At 38.0% G+C, this 9700-nt stretch overlaps 1 long non-coding RNA gene across 1 annotated transcript; it reads right to left on the reverse strand.

Annotated features, from left to right (window-relative positions):
* Positions 1-522: 522 nt before the first annotated feature.
* On the reverse strand, positions 523-9219 carry LOC139799891 (uncharacterized). The gene is made up of 5 exons (XR_011727507.1): positions 8933-9219; positions 7001-7084; positions 6247-6359; positions 4201-4399; positions 523-2957 (listed from the first exon to the last, which is right to left on the reverse strand). It is a non-coding gene; the product is annotated as an uncharacterized lncRNA (long non-coding RNA).
* Between the last annotated feature and the right edge of the window lie 481 nt (positions 9220-9700).

A 9700-nucleotide genomic window follows, 5' to 3' on the forward strand; every position in this document is an offset into this window, starting at 1 on the left:
TCAGGTCCAAGGAAAAAATGTGCACCTGAAACAGGAAAAGTGCATACAGACCACTCATACAGACCCTGACCCACAAAGAGGTAGGGGCTGCTTAAATCCCATGGGTATCAGCAGGAGCCAGATGCCTTTGAGTATCTTACCATCTATTTCCCTGTCACACTTGCTGGGCCCTCATCTCTCTGAGCAGGGAATATGCACAAGACTGTCTGAATGCTGCTTGGAAGAGAGACAAAGCAATTCCCCTGGAAAAGGGAGCTCTGGCTACTTCTGCTGTGTTTTTCATAGAGTCCTCAGAGCCCAGGCATTGCAGTATAGTGGTGGTGAGATTTTTATTGCAGCAGGGAAAAAACTAAGGTTAGATCCATGAGGTATAAGTTCTCTTTAATCTCACTCAAAGAAATCTTGCCTCTTGTTGATAGTAGTGACCACTCTCCCCTCCTGCAGCTAGAAGAGGCTACAAATTACATGACAAAATAAGAGCAGCACATGCCTCCAGAATTATAAAATACGGAGATATATAAATTTTTAAAAGAAAAAATTTATTTGTAAAGCATGTTTGAGGAAACCATACAAATTACCACATTTCTTCAGAGAGTTTAAATATATGTTGCATGAAAACTGATCCCAGGATTACATAGTACAAGCCTGCTGTACATGGTCCTTGTTTCAACATTATTTGCAAAGACATCAGAAAGGCTTACTAACAACGAGAGTTTGCTATTCAAAGTAGACCTTCCAAATAAACAAAGAAAACAATAAGCTAGAACACTCATTTATATTTGAACACAGAGCTCACTGGAGAACTTGTATTTCCCATTGAATGTAGCAGCAGAGGTAGCTATGTTTAAAACATGCATAAAAAAAAGTTTAACAAATATTAATCACATTGATTTTCCACCAGTAAGGTGGACTGTGACTCCATGCTGCAGACCTAAGAAGGAGAGACAAGATGATACTACAAGGAAGGAAAGGAAGAGCAAATCATGCAAGATTGCTCTTTTATAGGTGTCCTTGCAAAAAAAAAAAAAAAAAAAAAAGAAAAAAAAAAAATTCCAAATAGGAACAAAACCCACCAACAGAACCTGGTGTTCAATCAGTGATACCCTAGGTACTCACATGGCCTTGCACAGCCCATTGTTCTTGCACAATGACACTGCTGCTAAGCCTAGGATAGAGGAGCAAGGCTGGATGTGACTTCTCTCATCAGGGTGATGATACAGCCTGAACTAAATAAGCCTTTCTGCAGTAAGGCCAGCATATAAGATGGCTTCACCTTTCTGCTTAACCAGGGCCCTTGGCAAGGTTCTCCCAGTAGCCACACTGGTGCAGGAAAGGAGGTACTAAAAAACTAACACTGGCTGCACCCAGAGGACAGCAGAGCTGCTTGTGCACTAGCAAAATGCTGAAGTCCTTTATCTTCTGATGTCCCACAACATGTTCCAGTTCCAGACACCTCCTTACTCTAACCCATGCCAACTAACCATGGCATAATCTGCAAAAACAAAGGGTATGAACCATTTATAGGGGAATGAACCAGGCCCTCAATATCACAATATAGTCAGTGCCTCAATAAGAATGCTGAGTATTAGACATGCAGACAAAATACACAGACACAGGGAAAACTTGTTTGAGATGAAACTCGTAAAACCTACTGAAAATAAGTACACCAATATATTGTGTTTTATCACTTGTTCAACATATTCTAAGCAGAAAAAGGAGAAACACAAGAGGAACAGACTGCACTTTACCACGACTGCAGCTAGGAGTGGTGAAAATAGACAAAGGTCACTTCTTTTCATAGCTCTAAAGAACAGAGTCTGGTCTGGTCAAATGCTACAGGATCTTTCAGGTTGCTGTTAGCAGATTCTACTTTGGGTTTATAAAGAGCAGAGCAAAATGGCACTATATGACACACCGTTGCCTAACAAACCATTTTTAACAGGCAAAAAAAAGATGACTAAAACGCTTTGGCCCATATTAACCTTTCATCTCTCTTCCACCATGTTGGGGCTATGCAATCACTGATTTCCTCTTAAGCCACACCTGCATTCACCATGCTATGCATTTGTCACATAAAGGCAGTTATTCATAGCCCAATTATTAAAGAAACAAACTTTGAATCCAGAAGCCTCCAGATCAAATTCCTGCTCCACCAGAGACTCCTACAGCCAGTCTGTGTAGCCCAGATCTATCCCACTTCCCTTCAGACTCCTATCTGACCTATGCACGCTAGAACACTGAATGCCCTGTGTTCATTCTGTCATCATGGGATAGGAAGAGGCATCTTCATATGGCAATTAAAATCTCAGCTGAGGGGAATCAGACTTGGACAAGTGCAAAACCTGACGGGATGACTCTGTTCTCAGCTGCTTATTCAGGTGACCTGCCTCAGGTACTAAGAAGAGTCACTTTCTTTGCTGTGCCACCTAAATAGAAGAGAGTATTGAGTAGTTCAGATCCTGTCTCTGTAGTCAGTGGTTAGGAATCATTGTAGTACCCGTAAAGGACAGTCAGAACAGTTGTTTTTCTTGCCTCACTACCACATTTACAATTGGAAAAATTCCCCAGTCCATACCTGAGAGCAGTGTTAAAAGGCTGATTAATTGGAGGTTGGTGGAGCTCAGGAATTCAGGGATGAACATTGGGAAGGAGAGGGTAGAATTACCTTCATTTAATGTGAACAGTTAACATGGAAATTTAAGACAAATATATTAACTTTTCCCCTTATCCAAAATATGTAAATGAAACCAACGGCTTATACTATAAGTGCTCATAGAAAAAAATTCCCTTCAGTCCTTCAGGCTTAACCAAATAATTACCCAATCTTTTCTTCTTATAGATATAAAACAATGTTTGCAGAAGAATAATCACTGATGCAACACCAAGTAAAACTCCAAGGACAATCACTGCCACTTTCCAGCCGGAACTTTCTCCATTCGATGTCTGCACAGAGCGGGCTGGAAATACAAAACATTTCATAAATGATAGATACAAACAGTAAAAAGTAGGTTTGAGAAAGATTGGAGCCCTAAATGTCAGCTGGATTTTACTCTTTGGCAGCTTTAAAACTTTTGAATAATATTAAAAATGTTCTCACATGTAGCAAAGAATTGTTAACTAGAAAATTTTATGGACCTCTCTCTCTCTGAAAGTCCTTGTGATCTATTGGTGACATCCATAATCAGCTGCTCTGAAGATTTGCTTGGTGGAAAGTATGAGGAGGATTCTGGGAAGAGAGAACTCTATTCTGTACCCCTAAAGAATCACTCCAAGGTTTGAAAAGGGGTCATGAAATGGAGCTGAACGTAATTTAACCCTTACAATCCTCCTTACATTTGAACAATGAGCTTTGAAACTAACTGGGACCTGGTCTGCCAGATGTACTCACATCTAACCCTGTCTTCCTCCAGGAGACAGTTGACTGAAAACAAAGTCTCTAAAACTAATAGGCCAAAACCAGAAAGCATCTTGGTTGCCAGATAAAGGTAATGAAAGGCCTGTAGCACATGTAGGCATCCCTCATCTCTGGTAAAAATGTGTGTAGTAATGTTGGAAAGGCACACAAACTAAAATATAATGCCAGCTGGCATTTTCCAAAGACAGGATATTAATGGGGGCAGAAGAAGCATCAGTGTTGCATGAAAAGCCCCAAATTCATATCTGCTTAAGGCAAAAAGTACATTACCACCACCACAAGCATGACAGTTACTGTATTTTGGATTAATATCCTTCTCCACAATTTCTACCTTTCCTCTCAGCCTCTCTGCATCTCTGCAGTACTTTGCTAAATCCACATCACTGTTACAGATGAGACTACAGAAAAAGTCTTCTCAACCCCTTCTCCAGCTGAAAGCCACTCTTTTAAGATCAATGTGGAGGTGAAAAAGGTGATAGTGGAACACAAATCTCACCTACATGTGTGAAGAAAACCCATCCTTTGAATGTGGAAGTGGGTATCTACAGCGTATTTTTAAAATCATAGAATAGAATGGTTAGGGCTGGAATGGACACTAAAGATCATCAAGAACAATAATCTGCATTTTTTCTGGATTATACTTTCTATGAAAGTTTAAATAGGTTAGCTGAAATACTTGAATCTCTTAAAAGAAAAAAGTTAATTTATCAGCTCTTGTGAAGAACAGGAGATCTGACCCTTTAATTCCCGTAACACCACAGAGAAACTTTTTCAACATCACTTACATTGTACGGTTACCTCAATTTGGTTACCAAACTTGCTCTTTAATACTTGACTTAAGTATGCCTGCATAACATTCACATCAACGGGCTCTTCTTTTTGCAGGAGAGAAATGAAATCAGCAATCACACTCCCAGGCCTGAATCCCAGTATAGTGATATCGAAGCGGTCATCTCCTAGTTTCGCGCGCATTCCTCTAACAACCTGTGTGAATTGAAATTGATATTTGTTTCATGTGTCAGTTAACTGAGGCAGAGAAGGAATAACACCACATCAAACGCACATCAAGGTATTAATTTTCTACACTTAGTATTCTTTCAGAGTAATCTGTTTGGAATAACAAATAACTGAATAATGGCGGTGGTTTTTGTCTTTACCACTAAAAATCCTAAGGAAGATTCTAGAACAATACATAGCCTGTAACTGAAAATAGAAAACTAAAGTTTGATTTCTAAAGCAAGTAAACTGTTTAGATAGCTATCAGTGGGTAATGCATTGAAAGCAGTTCTCCTCCACAGGCTACAAACCCATATGGGACCCCAGCTGTAGAAAATATGGAATCTGCAAGGTGCACCTAACATTTCTGAAGTTACCCTCGGTGTCCCCTGGCTTTTTTAACACATACAACTAAACTTCAAGCATTGTTGTGTGCACACTACCAGCACAGAAATTCATATTAGAAGCTTAATAAAGATAAAACGTTTTAATCACCAGATTATAAAAATTATTTTGTTACAGAATAACAATGCAAAGAGAGACTAGGGTCCAATTTGTCTCTCAATGATTCTGGCATAAACTAAGTGTAATCTGATTACACCATTTGCAATGATTTCAGGTTTAGACCTATGTCTCCAAAAGTAAAGGCTTGCCTCGTGCTTTCAAGTGGATATAGCAGAAGAACAAGAAATACTCTCTTCTAAGAAAGAGGGGTTGAAACATTTCTGCCAGGACTGGTCTTTACAAAAAATTATGTTTTTTTATTCAACTCACTAAGAAAAAGGTATCTTCTTGCTGTGAAAAAAAGATCATATTTTACCTGAAAAGTCTGTAAGGCTACTATTTTTCACAAATGGTAACAATTTGTTCTGAATCACTGCCCAGTTCTCTACTTACATCTTTCTCTGTGCTATAAATCCCCACCTCAAGCTACATGTCACATTAAGTTCTCTGTACAGAAACTCCAAAAATGCTTTTCTTCTCCTCACCATAATGAGTGGTCTAGATAGGAAAGCTGACCTAGGTAGATGGAAATGCAACATTTGAAAACTACAGCTGTGGAATTTAAAATAAACTGTTCAATATTCAAATTGTTTTTTAAAAAAATATGAACACAGAATTCGACTATTTTTCAGTCATGTTGCTGTAGCCCCTCCTTGGTTTTGCTTTTTTTGAAGAAAAGTGTGGTAAAAGTCATGCTGGCATGCTACATAGAGGCTGTGTGAAAGCTTATTAAAAGTCAGTAAATGGACTCCTGTTGCATTCAGTCATGTTGGAGGAAGCCTTTTAAATTCACTGAAGAAAATTTTCTGTCCATGAAATGGAGATGCTAGCAGTCAGAAGACAAAGTTACAAGGAGATAGCATTGTGAGAACAAATGAATTACTGCTTATGAAATCCATAGAATCTCTTAGCTAAAAAGTATGATAAGCAAACTAAAAATATTTTCCTGTGCTAGTTGATTTACCCACAGTCTTACAGCAGTTTTGCCTTTTGAACAGGCACATGTATAATAGGATTCCTGAGAGGTGTGTAAATTATTTGTCCTTTTCTTTAACACCCTGCTAAAAACAGCTGAGCAGAAGTCTGTTGCTTCTGCATGTCAGCTATACAAGGCTCACCCGCTTTTTCTAATCTTTGATAGGTATAAAGTCCTCTTTATACCTTATACATACCCCTCCTCATTGGACAATATTTTCTTCCCTTCAGTCAAGTCTTGTGCTTCCCATATAGGTTTTTGTCACAATTTTGATTTAAGTATTAAGCTAGAAGACTGATGTTGCTTATTGAGACTTAGTTGATTCATAATGATAAAGGAGAGCATAGCAACTTACTTCTGTTCTGATATTTTCAGACAGCATTTTGTAGCTTTCACTCTCAGAGTTGTAAAGTGTATGAGTAAATGTTAGGTTTTTTAACGAAACACTGCAGGCAAATGCTTGATTATCTGAAAAAAAAAAAAAAAAAAAAAAGTGAAGCAATTAGGTGAATCTCACGATATCAATCCACTTGCTTTTCAAACTTGATTTTCTCATACGTTTATAGAACTAATTGATAAAACCAGAAACTAACTAAACAATAAGATAAACTAAACAATAAACTAACTAAACTAAACAATAAGATAGTGTATCATGTCCATGTACCTAATGCACTGGCTTATGAACCCTCAAGGGTTGAATCTCTTCCTTTTCAAATTTGTCTGCTCTCATTCTCACAGTTTGTTAGTCATTCCCATACAATTCAAGGTGCACCCTGCTCCCTAATTCAAAGCTGCTCTCCTACTGATTTCATCAGAAACAAAGCAAGGTCAGCCTATTGGATTCTGCAAGACAGTGAGGTATATTTCAGTCCTCCTAAGTAGGTGGATGGGCCCTAAGAAAAGAAATGTGCTTTACATAGAAAAATCCAGACTAAAAATAGAGCTGGAAGATGACACTGAAGTTTGCTGAAGGCAGCTTCTTTACCAAAGAAGTGTGAATTTCAGATTCTAAAGAACTCCCATGGCAAAATACTCATGAAAGATACTATATTGTGAAATGATAACCCATAGCTATGAATAAACAAATGTTAAAATTCTATAAAACTTACATGAGCATACAATATGTTTTAGCTGAGAACAGCCAGTATTTTCTTGCACGCAGAATTGACTTCTGTTAAAACAGGAAGCAGGATCTGTAAAATAAATTTAAAAATCAAGATAATTACCTCTGAGCATGCTTGATAGTTGCTAGTATGAAAATTTTGAGGTGAAAAAAACCTTTTTTCATGTCACCTAGTGCATCATACTTCCCAACTGAAATGAATGAAAGCACTTAATCACAGCCAAGGAATCACCTAATCAGCAGTTCTTTTTGCCCAGTGTCAATCTAGAACTGCAGATTATAAAAATGGATCATCTCAGAAGAAAGGCAGTTGGTGGGCAGGTAGGTGATATTTGAGATCTTTACTGAGATAATGTTGAGAGCTCTTCTTCTGAGAGTATTGTCATGTGCTTATACAACTCAGGCAAACTAAGTAGAATTTTCAGAAGAAAAAATAAGCTATTTCATTTAAACATAATATGGATGATGAACTCTCAGAACAGCACAGAATCACAGAATCATAGAATCATAGAAGAAGTAGGTTTAGATTGGACATTAGGAAAAAAATGTTCACAGAAAGAGTGGTCATACACTGGAATAGGCTGCCCAGGGAGGTGGTTGAGTCACCTTCCCTGGATGTGTTTAAGGATTGTGTAGATGTGTCTGGGGATATGGCTGAGGGGAGAGCTTTGTAGAGTAGGGATGATGGTTTGACTCAATGATCCCAACCTAAAAGATTCTGTCATTCTATGATAATCTGGGTGATGGATTCTCAAAACAACATGCTGGTCTTGACTGTCTCCTCAGTTTTTATGTGACTAGCTCGTTGGATATAGCTTGCTTTCTTCGCAGAACTGAACATAATCTTCAGCTCCACATAAAGTCCAGATGACTTGGTCTGTATCACTCTTTAATTAGCTTACAAACACTTTTCTGGTAGGGCAGATGTCTTCACATTTCAAAAGGAAATAAAATCTCTTTTCTTTTCTTTTTTCTTTTTTTTTTTTTTTTTTTTTTTTTTCTTAAGGGAAACTAATAACTAACTAAAGCCACTGGACTGAAGTACTGAAATATTTGAATGGAAATTATGATGAGAATTCTTTGTCTCTGTGGTCTTGAAGCCTAAGATAGAGGGCAAGTCCATAAGAAGGAAACTCGCATTTAGCAGCTAGAATAATTCAGCTGCTCTAGAAAGGTTTTGAAAGTAATAAGACAATCCACTGGAGAGTCCACTAGTGAACTGAAAAAAAGATTGCAGTAATGAGAGTTAAGCTTTGGCAGTAAGATTTAGATGGGATGTCAGGGGGAAGTCCTGTACCATGAGGGTAGTGGAAAAATGGAACAGGTTGCTCAGGGAGGTAGTTGATGATACTCAATGTGAGGCTTGACAAGGCTCTTAGCACCCTGATCTAGTTGAGGATGTCCCTGCTTACTGCAGGGGGGTTGGACTAGATGACCTTTAGAGGTCCCTTCCAACTCAAATCCTTCTATGATTCTGTGAGGAGAGGAAGAAAGAGGAACTATTTAAGTTAGAGGACAATGTTCTACTTAATACAGTAATACAGTCTATATCCTTGGATGAAATAAAAAAATAACAGTGACAATTAAGGATGGTCTGCATTCAAAAAAGTATGTGCAACCTAAATTTCACACTAGCAGAATATTTACTGTTAAAGTTACAGCCAAAGCTTTTGACTTCTGTGCAGAATTATCTGGTTCAACAATACAGCATGGTCAAAAATTTTAAAGAATACACATGGATTACTCTTGCAAATTCCTGTTTAATACAAGTAGTCCTATCCAAGTAAGGGGATGAGCCAGATAAATAAAGATGCATTACAGAAGTAATTGTCTATGAAATCAAATCCCAACCATATTATAGAAAGATATCCAGAGAGTACCCTCATATAAAAAAATGATAGGCTGACCAAGGAAATACCTGTTCGGACACTGACTGACGTCCTGTTATACTCAGCACATGATAATATTGCCACTGATATATTGTATTCATGACCAGGAAGTAAATGTTGGAACATAGTTTTTGTCTCTTTTGTGGTGGTTCTATTTATCTCCTGCTTTCCATCCATGAGGGAGACAATGTAGTCGCCACCGCTCCTGTCACCAGTCCAGCTGAATTGTATTGCTTCCTCAGTCACATTCTGAACTTCAATGGACACTGGCACTGCAAAGTGAGAAAGTTTCAAGCAGCTGAGAGGAGTTCATTTCACTTCTGCAACTCTACTATTTCAATACTGAAGGATAAAAAAGGCCAAATTAAAAAAATACAAATATTTGTGGATTTTCTTAGGGCCTATTTAAGCCTTTCACCCCATTCTCCCACAAGACCAGAAATAAACTGCTCAACAGATGTAAATCGTACATTCATATATTTTATTTGATAACTCCAAAACACAAATGGATCGCACTCTACTTGCTTCTACTTGCTTCCAGTATTTCTGACAGAAGCAAGGCAGCTATTCTCAATGTTCTGAGGTGAATTGCTGTTTGACTCTTACTAACACCATCAGGAGGATGGATTACTAAAAAGGCAACAGAAAACCCTAAATTTAGAGCAGTAGATGAGCATTTAAGAAATGTGCTTCATAATAACATTTAAAAAAAATCACGTATAAGATTGCTTTATCACTGGAGGTAGTCACCCAGTGGAAATTTTACTGAGTCCAGAAGAGCTGCATTTATTATGAAG

The sequence above is a fragment of the Heliangelus exortis genome, chromosome 1, assembly GCF_036169615.1.
Source record: "Heliangelus exortis chromosome 1, bHelExo1.hap1, whole genome shotgun sequence".
NCBI lineage: Eukaryota > Metazoa > Chordata > Aves > Apodiformes > Trochilidae > Heliangelus > Heliangelus exortis.